Source organism: Protopterus annectens, chromosome 12.part0, assembly GCF_019279795.1.
Source record: "Protopterus annectens isolate FY-2018-M chromosome 12.part0, PAN1.0, whole genome shotgun sequence".
In the NCBI taxonomy this organism is placed as follows: domain Eukaryota; kingdom Metazoa; phylum Chordata; order Ceratodontiformes; family Protopteridae; genus Protopterus; species Protopterus annectens.
The window spans coordinates 496,960,075-496,985,099 of record NC_056746.1 but is presented as its reverse complement, the minus strand read 5'-3'; the positions used below and the strand labels follow the sequence as shown (position 1 = coordinate 496,985,099).

The 25,025-nt window shown below is 46.2% G+C and overlaps 1 protein-coding gene across 1 annotated transcript in view; it reads right to left on the bottom strand.

Annotated features, from left to right (window-relative positions):
- Nucleotides 1–25,025, bottom strand: part of LOC122816662 (ras-related C3 botulinum toxin substrate 1-like) — a 581,445-nt gene that overhangs the window by 162,661 nt on the left and 393,759 nt on the right. The window lies entirely within an intron of this gene.

The following is a 25,025-nucleotide window of genomic DNA, read 5'->3' as shown; positions in this document are numbered from 1 at the left end:
TCGTCCAAATATGGAAACACCTGGAATCCTTGACGTCTCAGGTGAGAAGCTACCACTGCCATGCATTTGGTAAACACCCGGGGGGCAGTGGTGAGACCAAAGGGCAGGGCCCTGAATTGAAAATGACTGGTTCCCAGCCTGAAGCGGAGGAATCTTCTGGAGCGTCTGTTCATTTTTATGTGATAGTACGCATCCTGAAGGTCTATAGAGCACATCCAGTTTCCCTTTCCCAAAAGGGGAAGGATGGACTGCAGCGTGACCATCCGAAATCTTGTTTTCTTGACTGACTTGTTCAAGATACTGAGATCCAAAATTGGTCTCCAGTCCCCTGTTTTCTTTGGAACTAAAAAGAACCTGGAGTAGATTCCGGATCCTTGCTGGTCTGCTGGAACTGGCTGAATTGCTCTTTTTGCAAGCAGCTTTGAAATTTCCAAAGCTGCAAGATCCCTTTGAGCGGTGGAACATCTGGAAGGGATTTTTGATTGGTTTGGAATGCGACGAAGGGAATGGAATAGCCTTCGAAATGATGGACTGTACCCATTTCTCTTGAGTCAGGGATAGCCAGGCTTCTGGGTACAGTGACAATCTTCCCCGACTGCCTCCGAAGGTGGGCAGTCGGGCAACACCTCAGGGATGCTGAAAGGGCTTATCAGAGAAGGCTTCTCGATTGCCCTGGTTCTGCGGACCCCCTGCCTCTAGGGCGTCTACCATTGTTGTTCCCCTCTGCCTCTGGCGGGAACCGAATCTGTCGTCAGGCGAAGTCCCTTGAGATTGCTTATGAACCACATTTTCCCACTTTTCTGGCCTTTGGGGTAAGGCCTAGAAGGAGTAGAAAACGGACTCCGGACGGCAGAAAGAGTCTTGCCATCCGTCTCGCACCTAGTCAAGGTTTCTTTCACTTGAGGACCAAAAAGAGATGATCCATCAAACGGGGATTAGTGAATGACGTTTTAAAGGGGACCGCAAAGTTGCATAGCCGCATCCAGGCATGCCTGCGTAAGGCTAGACCTGTCCCTGCGGCCCTGCTCGCTCCATCAGCCGCATCTGAAAGGAGGCATGGAGGAGTTAGCTATGGAGTTCAGGGTAGCCAGCTGAGTGTTCATCTTGTCCTGAAAACCCGCAGCTGTAGGATCCTTCAACATGTCACTCGCTTCTTTGATCAAGTCTCTTTGAAGACGCAGTAAAATGGCATAGGTAGTTCAGCTTAACGCATTGCAAAGGTCGCTGATGAGAACATCCGCTTCCGTACCTGTCCATAGACCTAGATTCCTTGTTAGGTGGATGGACAGGCACTGAAGGATCAGCTAGTTCCTTCTTAGTGGCAGCAGCAACCACCATAGCATCCACAGAAACTCCCTTGGTCAAAAATTGTTTATCCGCTGGTGCGTGATAAATTTTGAGGGTCTCCTGGGAGTGGGGTCCACTGAGTCAGGAGCCGTCCATGCCTTTTTTGCTACCACCTGCATGAGGGGGTCAAAGGGGGGAGACACCCAGGAGGTGGAAGGGCGAGAGCCAAACGCCTCAAGGTACACAGATTCATCCTCCGAAGGGTTGAGGGCTGGCCAATTTCCCTCTGCTTAAGGATTTCTAGAATGTCTGCAAATGAGACATCTTCAGAAGGGGAACGGGGGGAACCCTCGGAATCCTCTAAATCCGTGTCAGAGGTGACGGACTCAGGTGAGTCTATGTGTTTCCTCTTACACTTTCTCTTCGAGGGGGCTCTTCTGCCAATTCAGGAGAGGTCTCGAAGAGGATGAGATCCCACAGGGGATTCCTGAGGAGCTGGCTCTCTGCGGTCTGGGATGAGGGAGTGAGTCGACTTGACCTGAGGCACCGAAGAGGGAGGGGCGGACGGAGCCGACTGTGGAGTTGAACCAGGTTCCAACACACTCCGCATGACCTCGACGCACCCCTGTCAGGCAGAGCCAGAGGTCCCGCTCGAAAGCTAAAACCTCTCGGCACCGACAGTGATGGCTCGAGGCCGATGTCGGAGCCGAACTCACCAGCCGAAGCCCGAGGGAGGCGGGTCGGACAAGGGTCCGATGCCACTCACCCCTCGAGCCGGCGAGGAAGTCCGGCGCCGAGATTCTTCTAAGGAAGAAATCGGAGCGGCGATGGAGCCGAAGACATTTGTATCGGCTCCGACGCTACCACAGTCTCGGTTCCGAAACGCCCCGGCTTTGAGCTCAACGGAGTCGGAGGAGGAACATAATGAGGGACAGGGTCAGGCATCGACTGATGAGTCGGGCTCTGAAGCATTTGGGCCAGTGCCTCGGACTTAAGAAGTCGACTCACTACCCTCTGAAGGTCATGGTCCGAAAGCCTCGATGACCTAGAGGAGTGAGATCTATGGCTCCGTTCAGACAGCAGGGGAGATGCTGGAGCCGAATGAATGGAGCCAAGGGACGGTGACCTGGACCTCTTTCTAGATGTCGGTTCCGAAGGTCTGGTCGGAACCGACACAGGAATTTCCAATACCTCTGCTGAGGAACCCACAGAAACTGCAGTCTGAGACTCATCGGCTCCAGCCGGAGCCGATGTAGACGGAGGTTTCGAAGCCTTAGGCCTCGGCTCAGAAGCTGGAGCCGAGGACCTAGAAGCCTTGGAGGGTTTTCCCGAAGAAACAGTAAGGGAACCCTCAGGCTTGAGTAAACCTCTCAAAATAAGTTTGTTTTTTCTTTCCTGCAGGACTCTGGGGCTGAAGCCGTGGCATACAGCGCAAGAGTCCTGCAGGTGTAAAGGTCCCAGGCAGTAGACACAAGAAGTGTGACCGTCTGTCAGAGACATTTTCTGACAGCACGAGTCACACTTCTTGAAGCCCGAGACCTTTGAGTCTTTAGACATTATAGAAGGAAGTGTAAAGTACAGTTTTGTACCTACCATAAATGTAGATGTCCGAACTGGATAGCATCTGCAGTCATAACAACTGGGTTGTCCTGTCGTCAGGCAGCCCTTCAGTCGGCCGGATTCCAAAGTCCGGGTCCGGCCTCGGCTGATGTCGCACTTCACCCAACGTCATCTCTGTTGGTCTTCGGGTATAAAGGCATCAGCCGACGCCATTTTCCTCAGTGTTTCTTGCCCCAGATGCCAGTAGCCCTCTTGAAGGCTAAAATTTAGATAGATGCCAATGTTTCCAAAAAGATAGAGGTAAACACAAAAATAAGCATGTATGCACATATATACAAACAAATACACCATAAAGACTCCCCCACCAGCTAGCTATTAGGAGGGTAAACACCCTTGGAGTACCACAGAGGGGAAGGAGGGAGGGTAATCCTGACTGCAGATGCTATCCAGTTCGGACATCTACATTTATGGTAGGTACAAAACTGTACTATGTCCTTCATGGATGCATCTGCAGTCATAACAACTGGGTAGAATACCATAGCCAACAAGGGAGGAGGATAAAACTAGATTATGGTGTGTTTAGGATCCCTTGCAGTACAGCAGTGGCAAACCCTGCTCGGGATCTGGAATATAGAGGCAAATTATAATGCTTGGCAAATGTATGCACGGAGGTCCAAGTAGCCGCCTCAATAATGTCTTTGGTTGCCACTCCTCGTAAGAAGGCTGTGGTAGTGGCTGTTGCCCTTGTAGAATGAGGTCTTATGTTCTGTGGAATTGGTTTTCCATGGAAGGAATAACAGAATCGTATGCAATTTCCTATCCATTTGGAGATTGTCTGTTTGGAAATAGCTTTTCCTTCCCTTCCTGTTGCATAGGCTACAAAAGTTGGTCAGCCTTTCTGCTACTTTTTGTTCTGTCCAAGTAGTAGCGTAGCTGTCTATGTACATCCAAGGTATGCAATATTCTTTCCCTCTGTTTTGTGGGTTGGGAAAGAAGGTAGGAAGGTGGATTGCCTGGTTTAAAGACACTCTGGATACCACCTTAGGCATAAATGTAGGATTAGTCCTCATGGACACTCTATCTTGGTGGAAGATTAGGAAGGGTTGCACTGCCATTAAGGCCTGTAGTTCTGAAACCCTCCTTGCTGAAGTAATTGCCAGTAGGAAAGCAGTTTTCCATGACAGGTGTTGTAGGTCTGCTGTTGCTGCTGGTTCAAAGGGTGATAGTGTCAATTTTTCTAGCACAAAGTTTAAGTCCCAAGCTGGTAATGGTGGTTTCCTTGGAGGTTTTACATTCTTGATTCCTCTGAGGAACTGCCTGAGCAAAGGGTGAGAAAAAACAGGTGGATCAAAGCTGTATTCTGCTGAAATAGCTGATGCATGTATCTTGATGGAGGAGTAGGGCAGGCCTGAATGAAGAAGTTCGGCTAGGTACTCCAGAATGTTAGGCATATCTATCTATGTTTGACACATCTTTTCCTCTTTCAGTACTCCAAATGACAAACCTTTTCCATTTTCCAGCATAGTTTCTTCTTGTTGAAGGTCTGCGTGCTTCAAGAATAATGTCTCTAACTCTTTGGGAAAGTTCTGGATTAGCTGCTGCTATGTGATGTTCCATGCAGTCAGTTGCAACGTTTTTAGGTTTGGATGTATGATGCTGTAGTTGTTCTGAGTTAACATAAAAGGCATCAGGGGTATTGGCCACATATTGTTCCGAGACATGCTCCTCAGCAGTGGGTACCAGTGTTGTCTTGGCCAGTTTGGAGCTATCAGGATTATCCTTGGACGTTCTTCCTTGATTTTTAGTAATACCTTGTGTATCAAGGGAAGAGGTGGGAATGCATATGCTGTTAGGCCTTTCCAGCTGAAGGAGAGCGAATCCACTTTCCATGCTAGTGGGTGGAATGTCCTTGTGCAGAATTTTTGAGCTGGTGATTGGTAGGTGATGCAAATAGATCTATCTGAGGCTTTCCCCATTTCTTTGAGATGGTCTTGAAGATGTCCGGGTGCAGCTTCCATTCGTGGGCATCCGATGTGGTTCTGCTTAATATGTCTGCTAGAGTATTCTCTTTTCCGGTACAAATATTGCCTGTAACTGGATGTTGTAGCTGAGTGCCAGGGTCCACAGCTCCAAAGTCATTCTGCATAGGGGTATGAATGAGTGCCTCCCTGTTTGTTGATGTACCACATGACTGTGGTGTTGTCTGTCCTTATCATCAACTGGCCCTCTTTGAGAAATGGTCTGAACTTTTGGATTGCCAGTTTTACTGCCAGCATTTCTTTTAGGTTGATGTGCAGGTGAAGTTGATCCTGTGTCCACAATCCTTGCACGCATTTGTCCAGCATGTGGGCCCCCCATCCTAGGTCTGAAGCGTCTGTTGTGATGGTCTGGCTTGCTTGACATCTGCGAAAGGGTAGCCCTGGGTTTGACTGGCATGCCTGAGCCCACCATAGGAACTCCTGTTTTAAGCATGGAATTAGTGGGATTTCTGTTTCTAGGCTGTGTCTGTGTTGAGACCATAAATTCTTTAGGTACCACTGTAGTTTTCTCATATGTAGTCTGGCAAGTGGAACCAAGATTATGCATGATGCCATGAAGCCCAAGGCCTGCAGTACTTTTCTTGCTGTTAACTTGTTCAGTTTTGTTAGTGCCAACAAGTAAAGAGGGAGTTCTTTTTGTTTTTCCTTTGTTAGGAATGCCATCTGCTTTACTGTGTCCAATTCAGCCCAAGAATGTCCTTGTTTGGGATGGTATCAGCCTTGACTTTTGTAGATTGACTGTGTATCCCAGTGCTTGCAGCAAGTAAATGACCCTTTGTAAATCTGTTGTCAGCTTGCTTTTGTTGTCCCCTTGTAGCAGGCAGTCATCTAGGTATGGGTAAATTTGAATTCCCTGTAGTCTGCAATGGGCGATTACTGATGCCAGGCATTTTGTGAATACTCTGGGCAGTAGATAAGCCAAAGGGCAATGCTGAGAATTGATAGTGCTCTGATCCTGCAAGAAATCTGAGGTATCTTCTGCAGATTGGTCGAATGGGGACGTGCAGGTATGCCTCCTTGAGATCTAGAGTTACCAGCCAACACTCCTTGCCCAGCATGGGAAGAAGTTGCTGTAGGGTCAGCATTTTGAATTTTGGGACAATGATGTATGTATTTAAGGCGGACAGGTCGAGAATTGGTCTCCAACTTTTTCCTTTCTTGGAACTAGGAATAGTCTGGAGTAGAACCCTTTCCTTGCTCTGCTGTTGGCACTCTTTCCACAGCTCTCATGTTTGCTAACTGCATTATCTGTTGTAGAGCCTCTGTTTTTGATTTGGCGGTAGATTTGGCATTCCTCTTTTGACTGGTAAAGTGTGGAAGTGGAACCGGTAACCTTGATCTATGGTTTGTAAAATCCACTTGTCTTTTGTTATATAGTGCCAGTTCTTTGAAAATAAGGTTAATTTTCCGCCTAGGGAGCTGCTATTTGTTCCCTGGTAGGCGGATTTAGGTTAAGTCACTGTGGTTGAATTGGTGTAGTGGCAGAGGTTGTGTCTGTGCCTCTGTTGTTACCTTGCCACTGTCGTCCTCTGTAGGCACCTCCCCTGGATTGGTTTCTGCCTCTGGAACGTCTATTCCTGCCCCTTTGAGGTCTTGTGGAGTCAGGAAAGGACCAATTTTTGGCAGGCCAGTTCCTGCTAAACCTTGGGGTTGAACCTGCAAGAAATCTTTAACCGTTTGAACAGATTTTGCCTTTTCTTCCATTTTCTTCATAACCTGCTGGGCAGGTGTACCAAACAAACTTGTCTTATCCATAGGAGCATCTAGCAACTTAGCTTTAACATGATCCGGTAGAGCTTGCTCCTTTAGCCATGCATGCCTTCTTATCACTGTGCCAGTCATGGCTGATCTAAATGAAGCCTCCAGTGCATCATAGCCACATTTTAAGGAATGGTTACTAACCTGTTGTATGTTATTTACCATTTCTAATACATATTTCTTATCAAGAGATTCATCGGTGGTTAGCTTTTTAGTTAACTGATCAAGCATAAACTCTTGGTATTGTATCATGTGAAACTGACAATTTAAAGCTCTAGCTGAGAGAGTAGCTGAAGTGTAGACCTTTTTGCCCCATCTGTCTAATGACCTTGCTTCCCTTTCTGAAGGAGTAGGGTTTTTTGCTATGGTCGCGGCTACTGCCTTGGGACCCTGGGATATAGTTTCGGGGTCTGCAAGAGGGGCCTTGTAAAGGTGGTGATGAGTGTCTGGCACCCTGTAAAATCTGTCTGGTTTGGCAGGGGCTGGAGGTAAAGAATCTGGTGCGGAGCAGACATCATTGAAAGCATCATCCACCACAGAGAGAACAGGAGGTATAGCTAAGGGCCTGTGCTGTGGAAGGTGCAGAAAGGTCCTAAGTCTTGTTCTGGAGCCTGAAAAATCCTGTTGCTGCCATTGGAACTGCTCTCGCATGGCATGTAAGGTTTCCCAAAGGAGAATTCTTCTGGTGGGGAAGCAGCTGGAATGGATTCTTCAGCATCAGAGTCTTCAAAATTGGAGAAAGGAGCCTCTGGCTGATCAGTTATGTCTGATTCATCGGCAGACTCATCAGAGGACACTGGCTCAGGGGCTCTGCCCTAGGTCTCTTCTCTGGGGCTGAGAGGCCCTGTCTGGGTGAGATTGAGATCCTCTAATTAATGAAATTAAATCTTCTGCCAGAGTAAGCATTTGAGAACTAGAGGAGGGCCTGGTTGTAGGGGTTTAACAGGCACTGTTTTAGTAGTCTTTGCTGCTTTAGCCCTGGCGAAGGCCTTAATGGACATGGCTGCTGGAGGCCTAGCAGCACCACGTGCTGGGGTAGAGACATCCAAGGGAATGGTGTCTGATAAGTCAGTGGCAACCACCGTAGTGGATAAAATTTCTGAGGCCGTTTCAAGAGTGGTAGCAGGGGCCTCAGTTGTAGAGATAGATTCAGCTGTACTTTGATCAGTTTTCGGTTTCGCCGAAACCGAGACACTCATGTTTGCTTAACCATGGTTTCGGCCGAAACCGCGGACATGAGTGTCGGTCTTTATATTGCGTTTTTGGCAGATTGGGTAGTCGGAGGATCCGGCGGCATAATGTACGCAAAATCAGAACCGAAAAACTGTTCAGCAAACTCCGACCGACGCCTAAGCGTTGTCGGTTGAGCAACACAGGCGAACAGGCTGCTACGTCGTGGGCTGGGCCTAAACAAGGCAGACAATAAGAGTGGAAATCTTTATGAGGTATTTGTTTCCCACAGGTTAAACAATTATTAACTTTTTCTGACATCGGCTGAGGCAAGAAAGAGTCCCCAACGGGGTACTTAGCTTTAGAAGTCTTGAAGTAGTATTCGGTAGAAGTAATCTCTGGATCCGACCGACCGGCACTTGCGAACAGCTTCTGCTTGGGCGCCACGGCAAGAAAGACTGAGGAAAATGGCGTCGGCTGATGCCTTTATACCCGAAGACCAACAGAGATGACGTCGGGTGAAGTGCGACATCAGCCGAGGCCGGACCCGGACTTTGGAATCCGGCCGACTGAAGGGCTGCCTGACGACAGGACAACCCAGTTGTTATGACTGCAGATGCATCCATGAAGGACATCCACACACACACAGTCAAACACACTGATTACACCCTATACAAGTTTAAACTCAAAAAATAAAACTCACTATCAAAGTTTTAAATTCCTGAGAAAATCACACACACACCACTAGGGGATGGAAAAGGCCCAAAGGCCCGAGGGAAGAACTTATAAGTTCTTGTGGAAAAGGGGGATAATAGAAGAGAAAAGGGGACAAAATCCACTAAACTAAGGGAAACAACTGTTAAGAATTAAACTAAAGGGGTTTAAGTAGACTAAATTTTACTCTACAATAACTCACCAAGAAGCCGGTAGAAACCAAACACCTCGATCGCTGTGGCAAAGCGAGATCTGAGGTAACTCACGCCTAGCATTGTGGGATATAAGGGGAGCCTCGAGCCGGTGGAACCAACTCTCGAGCTTTTAGAGTGGCAGTGGGCGAGGTCGGCTCCGAACCCATCCAGCAAGAATGAAGGCGAGATAGACAACTTAACATCAAAAATTCTCTTAGCCTTTTACGAGAATCAGAATAATCCTGGCCCTCCCATTTGAAATGTTCCCTCATGGAATGCAAAGTCTCAGAGAAAGAAAAATCTTCTGGAGGGGCTTGAGGGAGTAGTATCCTCAGCCTCCGAATCAGAATAGGGAGGGAAATCCTGAAGTTCTTCTACAGAGGAATCTGACTCATTGGAAGACTGAACCAAACCCTCCAACTCTGTCTCTACCCTGGGCCTCTTCACAGGGGGGGGCATAGAACCCCTAATTAAAGTAATCAAATCTTCAGCCATCTTTAACATGTGCTTCCTAGGAGCTGGACCCTGGGGTCTAGCACCAGCAGGGCAGACTTAGACTTAGAATGGGCTTTGCTTTGAGAAGGAGGAGGCCTAACTACCCTATGAGGGGAGGGAACCACTGACATCAGAGAAGCACCCTCAGCCTGGCCTAACAAAGGAGAAGCCACTTCCTGTAGTAACAAAGGCTCCCCTTGAGACTCAGGTAAACTTTCAGAAGGAGCCGCTGAAGTAGTCAGTGGTTCTACAGAACCGGCGTCCGGAGTGGACGACTCATCCTGTTTGGACCGCAAAGACTTTTCTTTGCGTTTCTTAGAAAAACCAGGCGTCGGAGAATCCGACGGCATGTTGTAATTACAACGTTTACCAAACACCAGCCTAGCACAGTCCAACCGACGTTTAATAGTACGCTTGTTAAAAGTAGCACAAAAGCGACACCCAACAGCGTCGTGCTCAGGCCCCAAACAAGGAATGCAGAGTGAATGGTAATCCCTATGAGGAATCTGTTTCCCACAAGAAATACAGTTATTAACTTTTTCTGACATCCGTCAATACTGAGGCAAGAAAAAGACAAAAGTGTCCCCAACGGGGTACTTAGCCCAACTTGGTCTCCGGTCTGAAACTCGAAAACCGACAATTTCCAGAACGCCGAACGGCACTTGCAAATGCTGCTTCTGCTTAGGACCACGCGGCAAGAAAGACTGAGGTTATGGCGTCGGTCATGCACATTTGTACTGGCACGTACTGACTTCAGTCTCGGGCGCCGATGACCGACGCCGGTTCTAGCCCTTTGGTATTCGGGCCGATTGTGGACAGCGGAATACCCATATGTAAGGACTGCAGCAATGGGAGACGAAGAACATCTGCTCTGGTTGAATGAGCCTTTACCTTACTAGACAAGGGCATATTATGACAAGCATATGTGTAGGTGATACAATCCGACAGCCACTTAGACAGGGTTGTTTTGGCAACTGGTTTACCTTTCCTGACCTCAGAAAAAGACACAATGAGCTGATCTGATTTTCTAATGTCTTTTGTTCTGTCCAAATAAAATCTAAGTTGACTATGAACATCGAATTTATGCAACATATATTCCAATTTGTTGGTATGATTAGGGAAGAAAACGGGCAACTCAATGACTTGATCGATGTTAATCTCAGAGCACACTTTGGGCAAAAAGGATGGATTTTTCCTGAGAGATACTCTGTCAGCATGGAAGACCATGTATGGGGGCTTGATGGATAGGGCTTGGAGCTCTGACACACTACGGGTTGAAGTGATGGCTACTAAGAAGATACGTTTTCCATGACAAAAATTTTAGTTCACAAGATGATGCAGGCTCAAAAGGAGGAATAATGATACGAGATAACATAAAATTCAAATTCCAGGGGAAATAAGGTGTCTTCACTGGAGGTCTTATCTGAAGGGAACCTTTTAGAAAAGCCTTAAGACAACTGGTGAACCATAATATTCAAACCATCAATTCCTAGATGAAAATTAGATATAGCAGCTAATTGCACTCACACTGTAGCCGCCGCTGCTCCTTTGTTGAAGATTTCTGTCAAGAATTGTAAGATAGAAGATCATGGTGCTTGATAAGGGTCAATGTTGTGGGAAGAAGCCCAAATGGAAAATCTCTTCCACTTACTACGATACAATTTTCTGGTGGAAGCCAACAAAATCTGACTAGTGTCATGGAAAAGATTATAGAGCCTGGCCAAGTGGTTAGCTTCAGTGTCTGCAATGATGGGTGAAGATCCCCTGACGGATGTGTCAACAAGACAGGAACTGGGTCCAGGATCCATGGATCTTCCAGAATATGATGATAAAGAAATGAGAACCAAATCTGCTGAGGCCAATGAGGGGCTATAAAGATGATCGTTTGTCCCAGCGACTTCGCTTTCTGTAAGAATTTGGTATCAGGGAAATTGGTGGAAATGCGTAGAGGAGACCAAGAGGCCAATTGTGGACAAGAGCATCCCTCGGGGAGTGACCTGACGTGGGAATCAGGGCAAAATAGCTATTGCATTTGTTGTTGATGTGACTGGCGAAGAGGTCGCAGGAAGGCTAACCACATTTGCATAAGATCCTGTCCGCAATCTCTTGTTTGAGGGACCATTCGTGGGGCAATAAGATTGCTCTACTCAGTCTGCCCGCTATGATGTTGGATTTGCCCAGGATGTGCGTTGCCACCAGAAAGCACTGGGATGACAGTGTCCACTGCCATACTCTGAGGGCTTCTCGGCAAAGAGGATCACTTCTCTGGTCAATCCTTGTTTATTCAGATACCAGACCACTGACATGTTGTTTGTCTGTATTACAATTGTCCCTAGAGGAAGAGAGCCCTGAAAGTACTGCAACGCTAGAAGTACTGCTCTCATCTCCAGGACATTGATATGCAGATGTGATTCTTGATCTGTCCATGTGCCTTGGGCAGTCTTTCCCTGAAAAAGCCCCCCCCCCACCCTATCAGGAAGTGTCCGTGGTCACAGTGGCAATTGGAGGGGGGAGCATGAAAGGACGTCCTATTGTGACATGAAGAGATGTCAACCACCACTGAAAATCCTTCTTGCAGGAATTTATCAGGATCATGTGACTTATTGGAAGTTCTTGGTAAGACCATTGCGTGAATAGAAGCCATTAAAGGATTCTCATATGCATACTTGCTAATGGGATTGCTAAAATAGCTGCCGTCATCAATCCTAGAACTTTTAATACCTCTGCTGCTGGTGCTCTATTCTTTGATATTAGGGACATGATGTGTTGGCGAAGAATAGAAATTCTTTCTGGCGGAAGGTGGAGAGTGGTGGTTGACGTGTCTAGTTCTGTCCATATAAAAGCAATATGCTGCGATGGCGACAAGGCAGACTTTTCGAAGTTGACTGTAATGCCTAGCTGATCGCAGTGTGTCAGAGTAGCCTCTCTCGCTTGAAGAAGTTGATGCCTGGTGGTGGAGGTAAGGAGCCAATTGTCTAGATACGGAAACACGTGGAATCCTAGACGCCTCAAGTGAGCAGTGAATACTGCCATGCACTTGGTGAACACTCTGGGGGCTGTAGTGAGACCAAAGGGCAGAGCTTGGAATTGATAATGATTGGCTCCCAGCCGGAAACGTAGGTGATCTCCGGATGGTCTGGCCATCTTTATGTGGTAGTATGCATCCTTGAGATCGAGCAAGCACATCCAATTGTCCTTCCCCAAGAAAGGGAGTATGGACTGTAGCGTGACCATTCAGAACTTCTCTTTTTTCATGAATTGGTTGAGTTTGCTGAGATCCAAAATGGATCTCCAGTCCTCTGTTTTCTTTGGAACCAAAAAGAACCTCGAGTAAGTTCCGAATCCTGTCTGGTCTGCTGGGACTGGCTGGATGACTTTTTTTTCTAGCAATCAGCGTACATCTATTGCTGCTTGTCCCATGTGAATGGGTTGAACGTCTGAGATTTTTTTGATGGGAAGAGGCTGGGTGGAGAACGGTATGAAATACCCTCTGGAAATGATACTTTGTACCCAACTGTCGTTTGTTATATTTAGCCAGGCTTTGGGGTACAAAGATAAGCGACCCCCGACTGCCTCCAGAGTAGGACAGCCAGGCCTCCCTTCAGGAGCGCTGGTAGGATTGATCAGAGAAGTGATGTCTGTCACCCTGTTATTGCGGACCCCCTCTGCCGTGAGGGCAGCGTCTTCCATTGAAACCCCCTCCTCTGCCTCAGGAGGGGGGCTCTCCACGTGTGTCTTGAAAGGCTCCCTTGGGCTTTCTGGAACCACATCTTTCCTCCCCTCTGACCTTTGGGAAAGGGTCGAGTGGGGGTGGAAAAATGGACTCTGATGGCAGACAGAGTCTTTCCTTCTTGCTCACACCTGGTCAAAGTCTCCCTCACCTTTGGCCCAAACAAAGATGAGCCGTCAAATGGGGTATTAGTAAAGGAAGACATGAAGTGTTCCGCGAAGGAACAGAGTCGCATCCAGGCACGCCTATGAAGAGCAATTCCTGTACCTGCGGCTCTACTCGAACCATCAGCTGCGTATGATATGAGACGTATGGACAAATTGACTATCAAATTGGAGAGCTGAGTGGCAATCTTATCGGATACACTTGAAGCTGCAGCACCCTGAAGAGCATCTCCCAACTCCTTAAGGAGATCTCTCTGCAGTCTGGTAAAATGTGTCAAGTAGTTCAGTGATCTGAGTGAGAAAGTCGCTGAACTGAAAATGCGTTTCCCATATTTATCCCTGATCCTAGATTCTCTGTTAGGAGGATGGATAGATGAGGAAGTCTCAGACATTTCCTTTTTGGTAGCTGCCGCCACCACCATGGCATCAACAGGGACTCCCTTGGTCAAAAAGGACTTATCCACAGGGGCTGAAATAAACTTATTAGGCCTCCTATGAACAGGTTCCATAGATTCTGGAGACTCCCACGTCCTACGAGAGACCAGATCCATAAGCTCATCATAAGGCGGAGATACACAAGAGGTGGAAGGTTGAGACCTGAATGCCTTCAGGAGAACCGACTCGTCCTCAGTAGGGCTCTTTGACTGCCAATCACCCCTCTGCCTAAGAATTTCAATGATCTTTCCAAAGGAGATGTCCTCAGAGGGGGATCTGGGGGACCCTTCTGATTCATCCAGGTCAGTGTCCGATGTGGTAGACTAAATGCCTTCACTTGCATAATCTCTTCCTGGGAACCTCCTCAGGGGGAACTTCTGGAGAGGTCTGGAGAGGTCTCAGAAGAGCAGGGAGCACCCTGTGGGGCTACCTGAGGCTCTGGGTCTCTACGCTTGGGATGATCAGAGGAAACAGAAATTGACACAGGCACTTTAGGGGAAGAAGAGGCCAGACCTTGATATGAGGAAGACTTGGGAGACAACACTTGCCTCATTGCATCGAATGCACCTCGGCTCTGATGAGAAGGAGTCGATGGCTCTGACGGAGCCGCGATCTCCTCCCGCAGTGAAGCCATGGGCTCCTAGCCCGAGGTAGGAGCTGAGCTCACCCGAGCCGAGGCCCTGGGAGGAAGAGTCGGCACTGACAAGTCGGTGAGGATATCCTCCCCGGACCCGACCGGAGAGTGTTGGCTCCTAGAGTCCCTGGTCGGTGCCGAGAATGCCCGAGCAGATGGAGCCGACGACAGTGGAGCAGGTGTTGGCTCCAAGAGATCCACAATCATCAGGTCGGCCTACTCTGGTATGACTCGGGGGAGCAGACAATTCAAAGTTAGTGGTCTTCGGCTTCGATGGTTGTGTCTGAGCCAACGGCAATTTAACTAGGCCTGGTGCCTTTAAGAGTTTCCGAACCAGCTGGTCCATATCCAGATCAGATAGGCTGACAGAGGACCTGGAAGAGTGGACAGATGGAGCCGACTGGAGCAATATGGATGGAGGTTTTTCAGCAACTGGTTCCAAAACCGTGTCCCGGTTCAGAAAAGAGCAGACTGTCGGCTCCAAGGGCAGTGGAGTCGAAGTCACCGCACTCTCTGACCTTTTTTGGATCTAGAATCAGTGGAAGATTTAGAAGATTTAAATGAATTACTGGCTCCATCCTGGTCAGACAATGCCTCAGAAAAGGGGTGCTTGATGATACCCTTATCAATCAATTTCCTCTTCCTTTCTGCTAACACTCTTGTGGAAAAGGAGTGACAGATACTGCAAGACTCTTGCAGATGTACCTCACCCAAGCAGTAAACACACTGCATATGGGCATCTGTGACTGACATTTTCTGTCTGCAGTCTGGGCATTTTTTAAACTCAGACTTTGGATGTTTGTCTTTCTCTTCAGACATTTTCACAACTGAAGCCCACTATTTAAGCATGAGCTGTTTAACTAAGTAACTCACGCAACACACACACAGCCCAACTAACAACTAAATAATTATAAAGAGTAATAAGAAATCCAAAACAATAGTCCCAACAGGGAACACTGACTAATAACTAAAGAAGGATCCTAAGGCCAAAGGGCCGAAGGCAAGATAGATAATACTAAGGAAAGGGGTAAAAATACAGAAAAACTACTATTATCTAGCTAGTAATATCTGTTACTAAGAATATAACAGGGATATATAAAAAATTGAAAAATATAACTTGCTGAAAGTTGAAAAACTCCCAATAAAGTCTCGAGCCAAGCTGGAAACCAAGAGATCCGTGCCACGGCAAACAAGATCTGAGGTAATTCCAGTAGTGCATTATGGGATAAGGGGTGGGGTCTTGAGCTACTGGAGAACTTTGAGCTTGCTAGTCGGCTGCCTCGGCTCCGAACCCATCAGTGATGAATGAACGGCGAGATTGAACTTCACATCACAAATTTCAGAATCCTGGTCAGAAGTATCATAAGCAAATTCAGTCTTAGGTTTCCTAGAGGGGGAAGGTTGGCTTCCCCTGATTAAAGTAATAAAGTCTTCAGTCATTCTTATCATCTGTTTTTTAGGCATAGAGGCCTGACCATGCGGTCTGGGCGTCGGTTTTCTAGGCATAGTTCGAGTTTTAGGCCTTGAAGAAGAAGATGGCGTCAGCTTAATATGCAAGTCAGTAGGCCTGAATACACCCTCAAAAGCCGGACCCATCCAAGGTAGAGACATCCACAGGTTCCATAGTTGAAGCATATCGCGGCATACTGGACTCCAAATGGGTCTCAGTAGAGGCCTGCGAATCCGAAGTAGCGGGTATCAGAAGCGTCGTTGGCAGCTTTGGACCTAGGTGGCCTGTCTCTGTCTTAATCTTTGAGTTTTTTCGGAATGTCGGTAGTCGGTTGGTTTACCGAAGACATATCTGGATAATTGAACCGAGTACCAAAATGTTTAGAAGTGTAAATATACCGACGATGAACAGTTTGTTGCTTAAATAAGGCACAAAACCGACAGCGAGGTACGTCGTGGTCAGGGCCTAGGCAAGGAATACAGTATGAATTAAAATCTTTGTGAGGTATTTGCTTTCCACAAAAATACAATTATTGACTTTTACTGACATTGGTTTAGAGCAAAAAAAGTTTCCCCAACGGGGTAGTTAGGTTTAGTTGAAGACTTCAGATCTGAAACATGAAAACGAAAATTTCAGGAGTCGGCCGACTGGCACTTGCAAACTGCTTCTGCTTCGGGCACTGCATGGCAAGAAAGACTGAGGTAATGGCATCGGCTGCATGCTTTATACCCCTAACTACCTGAAGTCACGGAAGATGAGACAGCAACCGATGCAGGACCCAAGACTTCTATAATCAGGCCGAACGAGGGCTACTGCAAGCAGATAACCCAAATGTGATGACTGCATCAGTGAAACACGAAGAACATGAGGGGTGGTTCAGTATTATAATGTGCAGAAATGGCAGAGGCATGAATTTTAATAACACAAGAAGGATAGGCCCTTGAAGAGCATTTCTGTTAAGTACTGAAGAAATCTACTGCCAATCATTAGCAGACCGGAGTTCCACTGTGGCAACCCCTAACCGGGAAAAGCCGAAAAGACAAACAACAACTGAAGAATATGAGGTAAGCTGGGCACTGTTGTGCCCAGCCCCTGAGTCTGGCTCCAGGAACAGTATCTTTTCCACTTTTCAGCATAGGATTTTGTAGTACTAAGCATCCTTGCCTCCAGAATGACATCTAGCACCTGCTTACTGAGGGATGCTATTGGAGAGCTCAAGGAATTAGCCAGGCTGCAAGGTTCAGGGTTTGAAGCTGAGGGTGCAGAATCTGGCCCGCCTGCTGGGACAGCAGGGAAGGGGTCTGAGGCAGGTGCCATGATTCCAGCAGTGTCATACTGCGCAAGAGAGGGTACCAGTGCTGGCATGGCCAGTCTGGTGTAATCAGTATTGTCCTTGGCTTGTCCTGTTTGATCTTTAGCAGAACCTTCAAGAGGAGAGGTAGAGGGGGAAAAGTATAAACTGAGATGCTTTCCCAGGTAAAGGACAGGGCATCCACTTTCCAAGCTTGACTGTGGGAAGTCCTTGTGCAGAATTTGTCCAATTGGTAGTTCTGGGGGGAGGCAAACAAGTCTATCTCTGGGGTCGCCCATTTGTTCCTCAAAAGGTTGAATATTTTTGGTTCCAGTTTCCATTCGTGTGGGTCCATGAGAGTTCTGCTTAGGTCGTCTGCCAGCAAATTTAGCTTGCCTGGCAGGAAATGAGCTTGTAAGTGCACTTGGTAGCTCAAGGTTGTGTTCCACAGAGCCATGGCTAGTCTGTAGAGAGGGTACAAGCGAGTTCCCCCCTGCTTGTTTATGTACCACATAACTGTGGTGTTGTCTGTCTTTACCAATAATTGTCCTGGAAGAATGTGGTCCTTGAAGGCTGTCAGGAAATTCTGTACAGCTAAGATTTCTTTTTTGTTGATATACAGGTGCATCTGTCTCGGGTTCCATTTGCTCTGAAGGCACTGCCCTGCCAAGTGAGCCCCACATGCATAGTCTGATGCGTCTGTTGTTAGGGTTTGGGCAGCAGGGGGTAGAGTGAAAGGGAGCCCCTTGTTGTGGTAACAGGCCTCTGCCCACCAAAGGAACTCTGTCTTTATACAAGGAATGATAGGAATCATTGAATCTAGGTCCTGAGAATGTTGACACCATAGGCTTTTTAGATACCATTGCAGTTTCCTCATATGCAGTCTTGCATATGGAATTAGTAGAATGCAAGAGGCCACAAACCCCAGGGCTTGCAGAATTTTCCTTGCAGATAGCTGTGTCTTTGTGGCCAGTAGTGTGAAGTAGGTTGTCAAATAAACTTGTTTCTCTGGAGTGAGGAAAGCCATCTGGGAAGTTGTATTCAAGCTTTCTCTCAGGAATACGATTTCTGACAGGGTACATTTCTTTTTGTTTGTGGTGTACCCCAGAGAGTTTAGAATTTTCTTTATGAATGCCAGATGTCTTAGAAGCCATTCCTGGCTGTCTGCCTGAATCAGACAATCGTCCAAGTATGGGTATATTTGAATATTTCTCTGCCTGCAAAATGCAATGGCTGGAGCTAGACACTTTGTGAATACCCTGGGCTCAGTAGATAAGCCAAAGGGAAGTGCAGAGAATTGAAAGTACATGAAGCCTGCCCTGATACGTAGATATTTCCCTTATTGGAATGTGCAGGTAAGCTTCCTTTAAGGCTAAGGTTGCCAACCAGGCATTTTTGCCTATCACAGGAAGCAGCTGTTGAAGTGTTAGCATCTTGACTTTCGGGATTACTAAAAAAGTGTTTAGAATAGAGAGGTCCAGGATAGGACGCCAGGAGCTGTCTTTTCTGGGTACCAGGAAAAGTCTTGAATAAAAACCTTGTCCCCTTTCTTCTGCTGGAACAGGTTGATTAGCCCTGATACTTAGAAGAGAGAGAACCTGCTGTTGAGCCTCTGCCCACTGATTTGGGGGGTAGGTCTGGGCAACTGTTTGGGGTTGGTAGGGTGTGGAAGTGGAATATGTATCCTTGGGAAACTATATACAAAACCCATTTGTCCTGGGTAATGAGTTCCCAGTTTTTTGCATGCAGGTTGAGCTTTCCTCCTAAGGGAGCAGGCAGCTGAGCACCGCTTGGAAGGGTTAAGGTTAAGTCATTGTGCCATTTTCCATTTAATTTAATGGTGATATTAAAAGTATTGTGGGAGAAAGGGAAATTAAATGGCAAATTAAATTAAATGCATCATGTTTTCCAGGTCTCAATGAGATGATTCCCACCAAGCCCCTTATCAAAAGTTGATTGTGTCTATGAGGTTGTTTGTGCTTTTATTATTTTAATTATTTTAATAATTTTAACATTTTTTTATATTCTGTATCTTTCGTACAAGTAATTTTATACATATTATCATATTTATAGATTGATTATTAATATATACAAATACAGTATTTTGTATATATATATATATATATATATATATATATATATATATATATATATATATATCTAAATAATGGCAACATTTACTTGAATCAAATGAGAGTAGGATGTGGTAAAATATGTTGATTCACGATAGGTTTTTTAAAATGTGTGGACAACGTGAAACTGTGTTGTTGCTTTAAGTGCAAAGGTGCAATTATTCTATTAGAAAGGAATTTTGGCGTTTTTTAAGTATTTAAACTGTGTTTTCTTACTTTTATCTTTGTTCTGATGAAGTGTATGGACATACATGAAAGCGCTTAACCAGTATTGTGTTTCTGTTTTTTTGGCGTAATAAAAGCTGTTTAAAAGCAAAATTTTGGATCGTGGCTATATCTTGGGGATATTTGTGCTGACTATTGCCTTTGCTGTTGGACCCTTGGATATTGTTGGCGTCATAAACAAACTTTACAACAAAAGGAAGAAACTGTTGCAGAAAAGAGGAAAATCCCAGGATGCAAAAAACTTCCTTACCAGCCTCAGTAAGAAACTGAGATCCCCCATAAAATCCTCCAAAGCTAGTTATGAAAATAAAATTGCCAACGATTCCAAAGACAACAAGGCATTCTATAACTACGTCAAGAATCTAAATAGCAATGCTCAGATCTGCTCTGAGCTAAAACAGAATGGCATTAAATATACTGATCCCAAGGATATTGCCAATATCCTGGCAGATTGATTCAGTGCCAACTTCACCCCCTCTCACCCCCTAAATGGCCCATCTCAATACCGGAAGATTGCCAAATTCCAGTAATAACGGCCACACAGGTAAAAAACACACTCTCCAAAGCTAAGAATACAGCATCCATGGGACCAGATGACATCCCAGGCTGTGTACTACATGAACTACAATATGAACTGGCACCTCACCTAAGCGTCATGTTTAATCATAGCCTCACCTCAGGTTTCGTGCCCACTGAGTGGCGCACAGCTACAGTTATCCCACTCCACAAGGGGGGATCCACCTTGGATCCCAGAAACTACCGTCTCATCAGTCTGACAAGCCTTATCTGCAAGGCCATGGAGCGTATTATCATGGAACTTATAAACAAAGACATTGGCAACCTTCAAACACTGGACCCCACCCAGTTTGGGTTCGTGAAGGGCCAATCTTGTCTCCTGAACTTGACTGACTTCTTCGAATCAGTCTCCAGAGCCATGGACAAGGGTAAGGTCGTCCACACAGCCTATCTAGACCTTGCCAAGGCCTTTGACACCATCCCCCACTCTGGAATCATAGATAAACTTACTAAGCTGGGCATTAATCCCTACGTCATCCAATGGGTTGCTAACTGGCTTACTGCTAGAACCCACACTGTAAAAGTAGCCGACTCCAAATCCAGCTCCAGACAAGTGACAAGTGGAGTACCTCAGGGTTCAGTCCTGGGACCACTCTTGTTTGGCATCTACTTCTCTGGAGTACAGGCCAACAGTAAGGGACTCTGGATAACAAAGTTTGCAGATGACTGCAAACTTGGAGCCATTATTGAATCCCCAAATGATGTGGATACTCTACAAATGGGCCTTACAGAAACAGATGCTTGGTGCCAGAGCCATGGGCTCAAGCTCAATGCCAATAAATGTATAGTTATCCCCTTTGGGAAAAACATGTATCCGTGAATTACCATATAGGTGGCAGTACACTAAACACCGAAAGTTTGATAAGAGACTTAGGGACACAGGTGGACAGTGGTCTCACCTTCGATAACCACATCACCACAACAGTCAGGAAATCCTTCTATGTGGCACACCTCATCACTAAGGGCTTTTCATCCAGAAAAAAGGAGGTCATTGTCCAACTGTACTCATCCCTCATTAGACCCATTATAGAACACAATGCCCCGTTTGGTATGTACCTCTCAAGACATCTGCAACAACTGGAAAGGCCACAGAAATACCTCACTAAAAGAATCACAGGCCTAAAGCAGATGCCCTACGTTGACCGCCTTAAAAAACTCCAGCTATACTCTGTCGCACATCATCTACTCAGAGGTGATCTTTGCTTAACATACAAGGCCATGTCAAACCCAGAGCTGTTGGACATGCTACACTTAAAGAAATCCCAATCCCTCAGAGCCACACGCTCCAGGGATCTAAACCTTGTCATCACAATAAACAAAAAGTACAGTTTTGTACCTACCATAAATGTAGATGTCCGATAGGTATGCATCTGCAGTCCTAACATATGGGTTGTCCTGCCTCAGGCAGCCCTTCGGTCGGCCGGATTCCAAAGTCTGGGTCTGGCCTCGGCTGATGTCGCACTCCACCAGACGTCATAGCTGCTGTTGTATAAAGGCATCAGCCGATGCCATTTTCCTCAGTCTTTCTTGCCCCAGATGCCAGGTGCTCTCTAGGAAGGCTAAATTTGGATAAATGCAAATAATTCCAAACAGTAGAGAGCAAAAAATATATATATATATATACATATATACAAAAACAAATACACCATAATAATTTCCCCCAGCTAGCTAAAAGAGGGGTAGGTACCCTAGGAATACCACAGAGGGGAAGGAGGGTGGGTAATCCTGACTGCAGATGCATACCTATCGGACATCTACATTTATGGTAGGTACAAAACTGTACTATGTCCTTCAAGGATGCATCTGCAGTCCTAACATATGGGTAGAATACCATAGCCAAACTGGGGGAGGAGGCACTAAGATAAAGATGGTGTAGTCAAGATCCCTTGCAACACAGCAGTTGCAAAACCTGCTCGGGATCTGGAGTATAAAGGAAGGTTATAATGCTTGGCAAATGTATGCACGGAGCTCCAAGTAGCAGCTTCTAAAATGTCTTTGGTAGCCACTCCTCGTAGGAAAGCTGTAGTGGTGGCTGTAGCTCTTGTGGAATGAGGTCTGATATTTTCAGGAGTTGTCTTTCCATGAAAAGAGTAACAAAATCGTATGCAATTTCCTATCCATTTTGAGATTGTCTGTTTTGAAATTGCTTTTCCTTGCATTCCTGTTGCATATGCTACCAGAAGTTGGTCAGTTTTCTGTTGGTCTTAGTTCTGTCCAGGTAGTAGCGTAATTGTCTGTGCACATCCAAGGTATGTAGCAGTCTTTCCCCCCTGTTCTGTGGGTTGGGGAAGAATATAGGTAAATGAATTGCTTGGTTCAATGATACTCTGGAGACCACTTTTGGCATAAAGGTAGGGTTGGTTCTCAGAGACACTCTATCCTGATGGAAGATAAGGAAGGGCTGTACTGCCATTAATGCCTGTAATTCAGATACCCTTCTTGCTGAAGTAATTGCTAGCAGGAAAGCAGTTTTCCAAGACAAGAACTGTAAATCTGCTGTTGCTGCCCGTTCAAAAGGGGGAAGTGTTAGCTTTTCCAGCACAAAGTTGAGATCCCATGTAGGTAAAGGTGGTTTCCATGGAGGCTTTACGTTTTTGATTCCTCTCAAGAACTGTCTGAGTAGAGGATGAGAGAAGACAGGAGGATCCATGTTGTATTCTGCTGAGATTGCTGATGCATGAATCTTAATGGAGGAGTAGGACAGGCCATTGTGGAACAGTTCTGCTAAGTATTCCAGGATGTGTGCTATGTTTGCCAATGAGACATTTCCCCCTTTGCTGCACTCCACATGAGGTATCTTTTCCATTTGGCTGAATAAGTTTTCCTTGTGGAGGGTCTGCGAGCCTCCAGGATAATGTCCTTAACCCTCTGAGATAAATCTGGGTTATTTTGTCTTATGCAATATTCCAAGCAGCTAGCTGCAGTGTTTTCAAATTTGGATGTAGGATCTTGTAGTTGTTCTGTGTTAGGAGTAAGGGACATAGAGGTAGAGGCCATGTGTGTGTCCGAGACATGCTTCTCAGTAGCGGGTACCAATGTTGCCTCGGCCAGTCTGGAGCTATCAGGATTACTCTTGGCTGATCCTCTTTGATCTTCAGTAGGACTTTGTACATCAAAGGAAGAGGTGGGAATGCATATGCTGTCAGGTTTTTCCAGCTGAAGGAAAGGGAGTCCACCCTCCAAGCAAGTGGGTGGTATGCCCTTGTGCAGAATTTCTTCAATTGGTGGTTGTGTGGGGAGGCGAACAGGCCTATCTCTGGTAGTCCCCATTTCTTTGTTATGGTTTTGAAGATATCTGGATGCAGCATCCATTCGTGAGCATCCGTGGTAGTCCTGCTTAAGGTGTCTGCTAGTGAATTTTCTTTTCCTGGTACAAATCTGGCCTGAAGTTGAATGTTGAGATTCAGGGCCACATTCCACAGGTCCACTGCCATCCGGCATAGAGGATATGAGTGTGTACCTCCCTGTTTGTTGATGTACCACATGACTGTGGTATTGTCCGTCCTTATCAGCAAGTGACCTTGTTGAAGGAATGGTCGGAATGCCTGGATTGCATGTTTCACTGCCAGCAACTCCTTTAGATTTATGTGTAGATTCAGCTGGTCTTGGGTCCATAGGCCTTGTATGCACTTGTCCACCATGTGTGCCCCCCAGCCTAGGTCTGAGGCGTCCGTGGTGATGGTCTGGATTGGATGAGGTTTGTGGAAAGGCAGTCCTCTGTTCAACCGACAGGCCTGAGCCCACCACTGGAATTCTTGCTTCAGGCATGGAATTATTGGAATCTGTGCTTCTAGACTGTGCTTGTGTTGAGACCATACATTCCTTAGGTACCATTGCAACTTTCTCATATGCAGTCTGGCATGCGGAATCAATATTATGCAGGATGCCATGTAACCCAGGGCTTGCAAGACTTTCCTTGCAGTAAGCTGAGTTTGTGTTGTTAATGTCATGAAATATACTGGTAGTTGCTTTTGTTTTTCTTCTGTGAGAAAAGCCATCTGAGTTGATGTATCCAGTTCTGCACCCAAGAATGTTATCCTTTGGGATGGTACTAGTCTTGATTTTTGCATGTTGACTGTGTATCCCAAGGCTTGCAACAATTGTATGACCTTTTCCAAATCTTTTGTTAATTTTTCCTTGTTGTCCGCTTGTATTAGGCAGTCGTCCAGGTATGGGTAAATTTGAATTCCCTGAAGCCTGCAATGAGCAATTACTGATGCCAGGCATTTCGTGAATACTCTGGGCACAGTAGATAAGCCAAAGGGCAATGCTGAGAATTGATAATGCTCTGATCCTGCAAGAAATCTGAGGTGTCTTCTGCAATCTGGTCGTATAGGGATGTGCAGGTATGCCTCCTTGAGATCTAGAGTCACCAGCCAAGACTCCTTGCCCAGCATGGGAAGAAGTTGCTGGAGGGTCAGCATTTTGAATTTTGGAACAATGAGGTATGTGTTCAGAGCGGACAAGTCGAGAATAGGTCTCCATTGATTTTCTTTTCTTGGTACAAGGAAAAGCCTGGAGTAAAATCCTTGGCCTTGTTCCATAGGCGGTACCTTTTCTATAGCTCTCATCCTTAGTAAGTTGTTAATTTGTCTTAGAGCGTCTGTTTTTTGGCTTGGTGGTAGGTTTGGCATTCCTCTCTTTTTTGGTAGAGTGTGGAAGTGAAACCTGTAGCCTTTGTCTATTGTTTGTAAAGTCCATTTGTCTCCTGTAATGTAATGCCAGTTGTGGGAGAATAAAGCTAGTTTTCCGCCCAAGGGTGCTTCCAGTTGTTCCCTGGCAGGCGGAATCAGAGCCAAGTCATTGTGTCTGTCCAGTGGAAGTGGTTGTAGTTGAATCTGTGGCAGTACTTCTCTGATTGGTAGGTTGCCACTGACATCCCCTGTAGGCACCCCTGGATTGACCTCTGCCTCTTGGGCGTCTATTTCTGCTTCTCTGTGCTCTAGAGGCGTCTGGAAAGGACCAATTCTTCGAAGGCCAATTTCTGCTAAACCTCGGAGGTTGGACCTGTAAGAAATCCTTGACTGTTTGGACAGATTTAGCTTTTTCCTCCATCTTCTTTAGAACCTCCTGTGCAGGGGAGCCAAACAAACTTTGTTTCTCCATAGGGGCATCTAGGAGTTTTGACTTAACATGGTCTGGTAAGGATTGTTCTTTTAACCAAGCATGCC